Raw genomic sequence first — 10,416 nt, 5'->3', positions numbered from 1 at the left:
GTCTTGCTCTGTTGCCAGGCTAGAGTGCAGTGATGTGATGACGGCTCACTTCAGACTTGATCTCCTGGACTCAAGTGATCCTCTTGCTTCAGTCTCCTGAGTAGCGGAGACTGAGACACCATGCCTGGCTAATTTAAAATTGTTTTTCTAGAGATGGGGGGGTCTCACTATACTGCCCAGGCTGGTCTCGAACTCCTGGCGTCAAGCAGTTCTCCCGCCTTGACCTCCAAAGTGGTGAGATTACAGGTGTGAGCCACTATGCCCAGCCACTTCTGCTTTCTTTGTTGTTTTTTTGGTCTAACGTCTTGACTTTAAAGATTAGCTCTTTAAATTTCAGCCTATCTTTTTTTCTAATATAAGCACTTAAGGCTATGTGTTACTCCTTAAGTACATCCTATACATTTCAATATAGTGTTCTTAAAATCATTCAGTTCTAAGTATTTTCTGATACTTTTCTTGTATGGTGTCTTCTTTGATCACTTTAGCAGTAAGTATATTTAAAGTTTTTCCAACATACAAGGTATTTTAAGGTGTTGCTGTTACTGTTGTTACTGTCCTCCAATTATAATGAGACATCCCATGTGGTAAGTATACTGATTCTTTGGTGTTTGAGACTCATTTTGTAACCTGGAGCACGGCCAACATTTATAAAAGCTCCGTGGAAATTCTTGACAAAAATATATATTTTCTAATATTGGGTAACATTTTCTAAGTATAACCTATTAAGTCAAACCTGTTTTGTTTTGTTTTGTTTTGTTTTACACTGCTTCCCTGTCTTGGATCTGCCTATCAGAATTACATACTATCTGTGACATCTTTGGCAACAGTAACCCAATTTTTCCTTTCTTTGTTAATGTGACCTGAAATATTTGAAAATTCTATGATGCATGTAGTACGCTTCATATTAAGCTGAATTTGGGGGAGTTTTACACTTAATAGTTTGTTAATATTTTAGGATATTGGTATTTGATATCCTCTTTACATGAACAAATTTACTCTAAATTTTAAGCTGGAAAACCATTGCAAAATCATGTAGAAAACAGGCCAGGCGCGGTGGCTCATGCCTGTAATCCCAGCACTTTGGGAGGCCAAGGCAGGTGGATCGCCTGAGATCGGGAGTTCAAGACCAGCCTGGCCAGCATAGTGAAACCCCACGTCTACTAAAAATATAAAAATTAGCTGGGTGTGGTGGTGCACACCTATAATCTCAGCTCAGTCACTGTAGTTAAAACTCCATTGGTTTGGTCTGTTAGGCTGAGTGCAGGAACCTAGTCCAAATCAATGGTCTCCCGTAAATTTTAATTAATTAATTTATTTATTGAGATGGAGTCTCACTCTGTTGCCCAGGCTGGAGTGCAGTGGTGCAGTCTCAGCTCACTGCAACCTCTGTCCCCCAGGTTCAAGCGATTCTCGTGTCTCAGCCTCCCGAGTAGCTGGGATTACAGATGCCTGCCACCATGCCCGGCTAATTTTTGTATTTTCAGTAGAGACAGGGTTTCATCATATTGGCCAGGGTGGTCTTGAACTCCTGACCTCAGGTGATCCACCTGTCTTAGCCTCCCAAAATGCTGGGATTACAGGCGTGAGCCACATGGCACACCTCAAGGTCCTTCCAGCCTCAGTCAGCCAGGTGGTTTCAAAGCCAATTCCACATTTTAGGCTTTCATTATGGTAGCACCCATATCAAACTTTTTCTTAGAAACAGCTAAAAGCTGCATAAATTTGAGTCCTCTCACAAGTTCAAGGCAGATAGTTACTCAAGAGATTGAGGTTGAGGACGGGAGGTGGCTTGAGCCCAGGAGTTCGAGGTTCCGATGAGATATAATTGAGCCACTGCACTCCAGCCTAGGTGACAGAGTGAGGCCCTGTTTCTCTAAAAAAGAAAAAAGTTCAAGGGGAAAATGACTGTGAAAAGATAAGAAGAAGCAGGAATAGACAGGGAGAATCTTCAGGCCATAGTGCAGGACTGACACCCATGAGAGGAGAGAAGGAAAGAAGGAGGATTGGATAGGAAGAAGCTCTGAGTGTTAGTGCAGCTCTGAAAAAACTCTTGGCCAGGCTGATTGCTCAGTAAAGGAGTCCCACATAAGCAGAAATGGCCCAGCTGTAGCATGCCCTGGGGCTCGGTCATTGGCTGGGATGAATCCAGGGAAAGCGTGCCTTGGCAAGAATACTGTGGCAAATCCCAGAGGTATGGCAGTTATCTCCACGCCTCACAGCAGATTCTCTTTGTGAAGGTGGATGTAAGAGGTTGTGCACACAGTCCACTCCTTGCTCACAGAGCCCATCCCTTGCACTGCCAAGATCCATCTGCCATACATCATTGGAGAGAAGTTCCTCTACAGCTCTCACAGGCCTCTCTTCCTGAGGAGAAACTTGAATGAGTGAGGTCAGTGGGATGAATCATAGCCCCTATTGTTGCAGATGGTTGAGTTGTCTTTTTTTTAAAAAAAATCAATTTATAGGACTGGGTGCAATGGCTCACACCTATAATCCTAGCACTTTGAGAGCCTAAGGTGGGAGGATTGCTTGAGCCCAAGACCAGCCGGGGCAACAGTAAGGCCTCATCTCTACAGATAATTAAAAAAATTAGCTGGGTAGGTGAGCCACTGTGCCCGACCATAAATTTTATTTAACATATGAAATGCCCAGAATAGGCAAATCTATAGAGACAAAAAGTAGATCAGTGATTGCCTATGGCTGGGCAGGGAGGGTTGTGGGATGCTGTGGTCTGAATGTGTCCCCAAGATTCCTATGTTGATACTGAATCACCAATGTAATAGTATGAAGAGGTGGGGACTTTAGGAGATGATTAATAAGGGCCGAGCCCTCATGGATGGCATTAGGGCCCTTATAAAAGGCCTTGAGTTAGTGGGTTCCATCTCTTCTGCCATGTGAGAAGGCCCTCACCTGATGCCAAACACCAGTGCTTTGATCTTGGACTTCCAAGCCTCCAGAACTGTGAGAAATGTCTATTATTTATAAATTATTCAGTCTCATGTATTTTGTTGTAGCAGCACAAACAGACTAAGACAGAGGTGGCAGGGGCGAGGGGGGACAGAGTATGACCATTAATGGGTACCAGGTCCCTTTTGGTGTGATAAAAATGTTCTAAGATTGATCATGGTAAAAGTTGTACAACTCTGTGAATATACTAAAAACATTGAACTGTATGTTTTAAATGGGAGACTTTTATGGTATGTGGATTATATCTCAATAAAGCTAAGAGATATATATATATCTAGGACCAGGACTTACTTGGCTTGAACGTAAAACTGTTTTCACTGTCAGCCTCTCCAGATGGTAAATGATTCTAAAATTAAGAAATGGATCTGGGCAGAAGTAAAATCCAAGACAACGTCAGGAAAATATTATCTAGAAAATAAGTTAAAGGTTAAGACCTTTATAGAATGCTTTATAGGATGCTTTATAGAATTCATCTGATAGAAAAAAGTCTCTCCAAAGATCTTAAGGACATTTTGGAGCAGTTTCTCAAGGGAAAGAAGTGCTTATCTCAAAGAGATTTATGAGAGTAGCTTTGTTGGAGTGGATAATAAATTGATGCATATGGAACCCACAAAGTAATGAGAATTACTCTGGCAGAAGCATCTATCAGCTAGGACTAATTGGGACATAGACAGTACAAAATGGGAAGATGCCCTTTATAGGGAGGAAGCAAGCTGAGAAGGCTACTCATATACAATACAAACTCAATTTTCTTATAGAAAAGGAAGGATGATTCAGAGAGTGTAAAGAGCCCAGACACTGGAGCTGAAACCACAATGAACAACTCCCTGGCAATTGGACTAAGCTCTAACCAACCTAAATCAGTTGGATTTCAGAGTTGTCTCTGCTGTATGCCTCCCATTTTCCCTTGTTTTGAAGGGGAGCCACTCTAGAGCAACTCTAGCCTTTCCCACCATTGTATTTAGGATGTGTATAGGAGGCAGATAAGTTCCCTCGTTAGTTCATATATTTGCTATGTAGGAAACAAATGGCAGAGGGAGATTAATTAGATAAATCGAGAGGCTCTTATGATAGTCCAGGCAAGAGATGATGGTGGCTTGGAGTAGGTAGCAGTGAAGAAAATGAGTAAGTGGAGAGATTCAGAATATATTTCGAAATTAGAGCCAATGGGTTTTGCTGATATATTGGAAAGGGGACATAAGAGGAATAGAAGAGTCAAATCAAATTCAGCTCTTCAATCTGTAGCTTGAAGAGCTGGGTTAATAAGTCTCCCTTCAACCCCTTTTGTTTGTCCACTCTCAGAGGAAAATTTTTAAGCGTAACCTACACTGCTCTCCCCATTTTCTCACCTCCCACTTCCCATTACACTTTATCTAGTCTCTGCCTACTACCAGTCTGCAAAAAATGCTTCTGAAAATATCACCAAAGGCCACCATGTCTTAAAATCCAAGGGATACTTTTTAATCCTTTTTATGTGATCACTCTATTTTATTTAGTACAGTGCCTTTTTGAAATGTTTCTTCCCTTGGCTTTTTTGGACCATGTAGTTTTCTGACTTGCTGCTAACTCTCTAATTGCTCCTTTTCCATCTTCTTTTCTGGCTTCTAACTCTTCATGTAGCTCTGTGAGTAGCTCTGGCTGACCCTTTTCTTGCCTCACTCTGTACTCTTTCAATCTTAGAACTCCACGGCCAGGTGCAGTGCCTCATGCCTGTAATCCCAGCACTTTGGGAGGCCAAGGTGGACAGATCACTTGAGACCAGGAGTTCAAGACCAGCCTGGCCAACATGGTGAAACCCTGTCTCTAATAAAGATACAAAAATTAGGGCCGGGCATGGTGGCTCATGCCCATAATCCCAGCACTTTGGGAGGCTGAGGTGGGCGGATCACGAGGTCAGGAGTTTGAGACCAGCCTGGCCAACACTGTGAAACCCCATCTTATTGAAACTACAAAAATTAGCTGGGCGTGGTGGCAGACGCTTGTAATCCTAGCTACTTGGGAGGCTGAGGCAGGAGAATTGCTTGAATCCAGGAGGCGGAGGTTGCAGTGAGCCGAGATCGCACCACTGCACTGAAGCCTGAGCAACAGGGCAAGACTACATCTCAAAAAAAAAAAAAAAAAAAAAAAAGCTGGGCATGATGGCATGCACCTGTAATCCCAGCTCCTGGGGGTGGGAGTGGGGCAGCTAAGGCATGAGAACCACTTGAACCCAGGAAGCAAAGGTTGCAGTGATCCAAGATTGTGCTGCTGAACTCCAGTCTGGGTGACAGAGCAAGTCTCTGTCTCAAAAAAATAAATAAATAAATCTTAGAACTCTTAAGTCCACACCTCCTGGCCAGACTTGCCTTCTGAGCTTCAGTCCTGCATATTCAGGAAATCTCACAGACACCTCAAATTGAACATGTCTTAAACAGAATTTATGACCTTTTCCCATCAACTTCCTAGTCCTCTAGTGCTCCCAGTGTCTGTAAGGAAATAATCCACCCAGCTGCTCAAGCCGGAAATCTAAAAGTCCACTTGACTACTCCCTCTTTCTCACATACACACACACACCCATAAAAGATCAGTCACTAGCTTCTGTCATTTCTACCTCCTAGATCACTCACTCTCAAATCTGTCCACTTCTTTTCATCCCTACTGCTGCTACTGCAGTCCAAGCCATCATTAGCTCTTGCCTGGACTTCTTCAACAGCTAAATTCTCTGGCCTCCTTGCATTCACTTTGGCCCTTCTTCATGCTATGGCTAGAATGTTCTTGTTCAAACACAAATAGGACCATGCATGTTCTCAGTTTAAAGTCCTTCGGTGACTTCCCTTGGAATAGATTCCAAAATCTTTAATGTAACACACAGGTTGTGCATGATCTGGACCCTGCTATTTATTTTGCCTCAGTCTCATCTCATTTCCCTTTATTCTCTGTGCTCAATCACACTAATCTTTTCTCAATTCCTTGAACCTACGATGCTGTCTCTCACCTTTGGAACTTAGTTTTTCTCTCTGCCCTGTTCTACTGTCTGGCTAATTCATACTCACCCATCAGATCTCATATTAAATAGTATTTCCTCAGGGCATCCTGCCCTAATCCTTCCAGATTAAATCAGCTCACCCTGTTATGTGTTTCCTTATCCTTCTGAACCTCTGTTTGGCAGCACTGTGCTTATGATTCTTGTAATTATTTAGTACAGTATTTGGTGTCTGTCTTCGTCACTAGATTGTTAGCTCCAAGATGACAAACTGTGCCTATTTTATTCACCATTGTAACCACAGTGTTCAGTAGTGCCTGCCTCGCAGTTAGATGCTTACTAAGTATTTGCGGTCTTAGGGCACAGCGAGGGAAGACTTAAGTAGCATTGGACTTTGGCCACAGGCTAGAACTGTCTGTGACTACACCCGCCTCCCTGCTCCCCTAAGAAAACTTGTAAGAGTCAGGGGAAATGGAATTACTTTATGATTTCATGTACTGCCTATGGCAACATAACATATTCATTATAATTTTACTTATTAGAGTGAACAATTAGAAAAAAATTCCCTAGGGCTGGGCACAGTGGCTCACGCTGTAATCTCAGCACTTTGGGAGGCAGAGGCAGGTGGATCACCTGAGGTCAGGGGTTCAAGACCAGTCTGGCAACATGGAGAAACCCCATCTCTAGTAAAAATACAAAAAAATTAGCCGGGCATGATAGCATGTGCCTGTAATCCCAGGTGCTTGGGAAGCTGAGGGAGGAGAATGGCTTAAACCCAGAAGGTGGAGGTTGCAGTGAGCCGAGATAGTGCCACTGCATTCCGATCTGGGTGGCAGAGTGAGACTCCATCTCAAAACAAACAAACAAACAACCCTAACTGTCCAACAATGGGGGAATGCCTTAATATATATGGTTTTTTTTTAAAAAAAGTATTGTTTAATATAGTGAATCCTTAGGCTGGGCACAGTGGCTCACGCCTATAATCCCAGCACTTTGGGAGGCTGAGACAAGTGGATCGCTTGAGGCCAAGAGTTCGAGACCAGCCTGGCCAACACGGCGAAACCCCATCTCTACAAAACATACAAAAATTTGCCAGGCATGGTGGTGCATGCCTGTAGTTCCAGCTACTTGGAAGGCTGAGGCATGAGAATCGTTTAAACCCAGGAGATGGAGGTTGTAGTGAGCCAAGATAGCACCACTGCACTCCAGTCTGGGTGAAAGAGCAAGACTCTGTCTTAATAATAATAATAATAACAATAATAATGTAGTGAATCCTTAATTTTCAAGTAACACATTGCATGGGGCCCTGATATGTAAAATGCATTAAAAAGAAGCCAGTCTAGTTGAATGGGGGATGAGACAGAAGTTAATCTCCTGGGTCTCCCCAGCTTTTCCTTTCCCTTTCCTTTCCCCATTTTTCTGTCTGTCTTCCCCCACACCTTCAAGCCTTTCCAATCCCTGCCTCTGTTCTCTCTTTTACAGCCAGGGCATCATTTCTGTCCTAAGTTTCCATGAGGTACTGCAAATACTTTGTTGTGCTGTTGCTGTTAAACTGGCTCAAGTTGGTTTTCTGTTACTTGTAATTTTATTTTGTTTTGTTTTGCTTTTTGAGACAGGATCTCACTCTGTCACCCAGGTTGGAGTGCAGTGGCATGGTCTTCGCTTACTGCACTTCAACCTCCACCTCCCGGGTTCAAGCAATTCCCCTCCCACCTCAGCCTCCTGAGTAGCTGGGACTACAGGTGCGCACCACCATGCCCGGCTAATTTTTTGTACTTTTTGGTAGAGACAGGGTTTCACCTTGTTGGCCAGGCTGGTCTCAAGCTCCTGAACTCAAGTGATCCACCAGCCTCAGCCTCCCAAAGTGCTGGGATTACAGGCATGAACCACCACGCCCAGCTTGTTACTTGTAATTAAAAAAAAAAAAAACCTAAACAATACTGCAGCTTATGAATCAGTTATGTAATAGAAAGAGCACTGGCTCTGGACTCAGAAAACTCTGGTTTCAAATGCAGGTCCTGACTTTGAACAAGTTAATCATTTTCAACTTCAGTTTTCTAATCTGCAAAGGGGATACCTAGCTTTCTCCATTAAAAGACAACAACACTAATATGTTAAAAGACCCATTATTGAGCAAGCTGTCAAGAAATGTTAAATAAGTAAGATTAAAGTCTTATTCAGAACATCCCCTACCCCTCCAACTTGAAGGAATGAATAACTGAATTCAGTGCAGCCAAAATTAGCAAGGCTGCCATCTTGTGGTGACCCACTGGCATATTGTCCAATGTCATTGAGCGGAGTTGAAGCAAGATGTTCTAGAAACTAAAGCTACATAAAAGGAGAGCAGACATACCAAGAGGCATTGGAATAAAGATAATAACTAAGACTGGACTTTTAAGAACTGGCATGTGCAGCAGAGAAGTCAGGGAAAGCGACAGAAAGAAGTGGCCGATGAAGGAGAAGCAAATAAATATATAATCGTGCAGTGTATCACTCCAGCCCGAGTTGACTTACATAATGACGTTGGTAAGTAACATGATCTTATTTCTTTTTTTTGAGATGGGGTCTCACTGTTACCCAGGCTGGAGTGTAGTAGTGCGATCTCAGCTCACTGTAACCTCTGCCTCCTGGGTTCAAGAGATTCTCCTGCCTCAGCCTCCCAAGTAGCTGGGATTGCAGGCATGTGCTAGCATGCCCAGCTAATTTTTGTATTTTTAGTAGAGATGGGGTTTTGCCATGTTGACCTGGCTGGTCTCAAACTCCGGACCTCAGGTGATCCACCCACCTCGGCCTCCCAAAGTGATAGGTTTACAGGAGTGAGTCACCTGTCCCAGCCAGATCTTACTTCTTTTTTCAACACTTCAGAAGCCATTAACAAAGCCAGCCGATACCAAAATCCTTTTAATACCATTGCCCCCATGCCACAGCTCAACAGTGCTCCTTCTGGAGGCTTTAGGGGAAAATGTGGCCTTGGTCACATCACTGTGACCTCTGCTTTCATTGTACTATCGCTTCTTCTGAGCTTCATCTGACTTCTGAGCTTCTTGACTCTGACTTTCCTGTTTCCCTCTTTCCCTTATAAGGATCCACGTGATTACATTGGACCTACCTGGATAATCTAGGATAATCTCCTCATCTCAGGATTCTTAATTTAATCACATTTGCAAAGTTCCCTTTGCCATTTACAGTAAGATATTCACAGGTCCTTAAGATTAGGATGTGCATATCTTTGGAGCACCATAGTTCTGCATACCACAGTGCATTTTCTCAACTCTACATTCAGTGACATAACCCTGGTAGCTTACAATTGACTGTAGTGAGAGTATTTACACCACAAAAATTGCCAATTGCTACAAATCAGGGCTATCCCCCATAGACAGCCTGACGTTAAATTTAACCTGCACCGGTTATGATGGTTAGCTCGGGTATGGGCCTATTTTCAAGGTAAAAGAGAACTGTCACTATACAATAGAGCGTAGAATTATGCACACAACCCAGAGAATACTAGGGGTACCTCCTACTTCTTGTAAATCCAGTGCTAAAAATTAATGGAAAATTGTGAAAATATTATATAGGATGGACCACCAATGTCTCCAATCCCACAAGAAAGAGGGTTTGGTCACCTATAGGAAACTCAGTTACACTCCCAACAGAAGCTATATGATTAAGTCCTAGTCAATGAAATGTAAGTGAAATTAATATGTCCCACTTCTGGATCAGGACGTTTAAGACAGTGGCATGCCTCCTTCATGCCTCTTTCTCTTTCCATCTCTATGACCCTACTGAACTGAGGTGCTGGCTGAAGACAAAGAGGATATAGAACGGGTAGTGGATATATGAAGTCAAAGATAACTAAGTCTTTGTGATCAGTTACAGAAAGTTTTTCACCATGCCAGTTAAATATCTACATGTTGTATCGAATTTTCTTCTCCTTTCATTTACCTTTCTCCCGCGAATACATATAGGGTGTGGCATGTTATAGCAGTTAACTTTAAAGTTCAGTCCACGTGGTGGCGCATGCCTGTAATTCCAGCTACTCGGGAGGCTGAGGCAGGAGAATCGCTCTAACCCGGGAGATGGAGGTTGCAGGGAGGTGAAATCGAGCCATAGCACTCCAGCCTGGGTGATAGAGTGAGACTCCATCTCAAGAAAGAAAAGAAAAGAAAGAAAAGAAAAGAAAAGAAAAGAAAAGAAAAGAAAAGGAAAGAAAGAAAAAGAGAGAGAGAGAAAAGAAAGAAAAAGAAAGAAAGAAAGAAAGAAAGAAAGAAAGAAAGAAAGAAAGAAAGAAAGAAAGAAAAGAAAGAAAGAAAGGAAAGAAAAAGAAAATAAAGAAAAGAAAGAAAGTTCAGTTCATAGGCTACAGAATATTGAGGCAAGATTATTATGAACTGGAGAAAGAATGAACATTATTCAGAGATCCTGGACTTGTTGCTGGATGAAGTTACTGATGAAGATTTGAGATAATTTCCTTTTGGGGGGTAGGAGGT

This window comes from Rhinopithecus bieti, unplaced genomic scaffold (assembly GCF_001698545.2).
Source record: "Rhinopithecus bieti isolate Rb0 unplaced genomic scaffold, ASM169854v2 scaffold_6907, whole genome shotgun sequence".
NCBI lineage: Eukaryota > Metazoa > Chordata > Mammalia > Primates > Cercopithecidae > Rhinopithecus > Rhinopithecus bieti.
Note: the sequence above shows the minus strand (reverse complement) of the source record.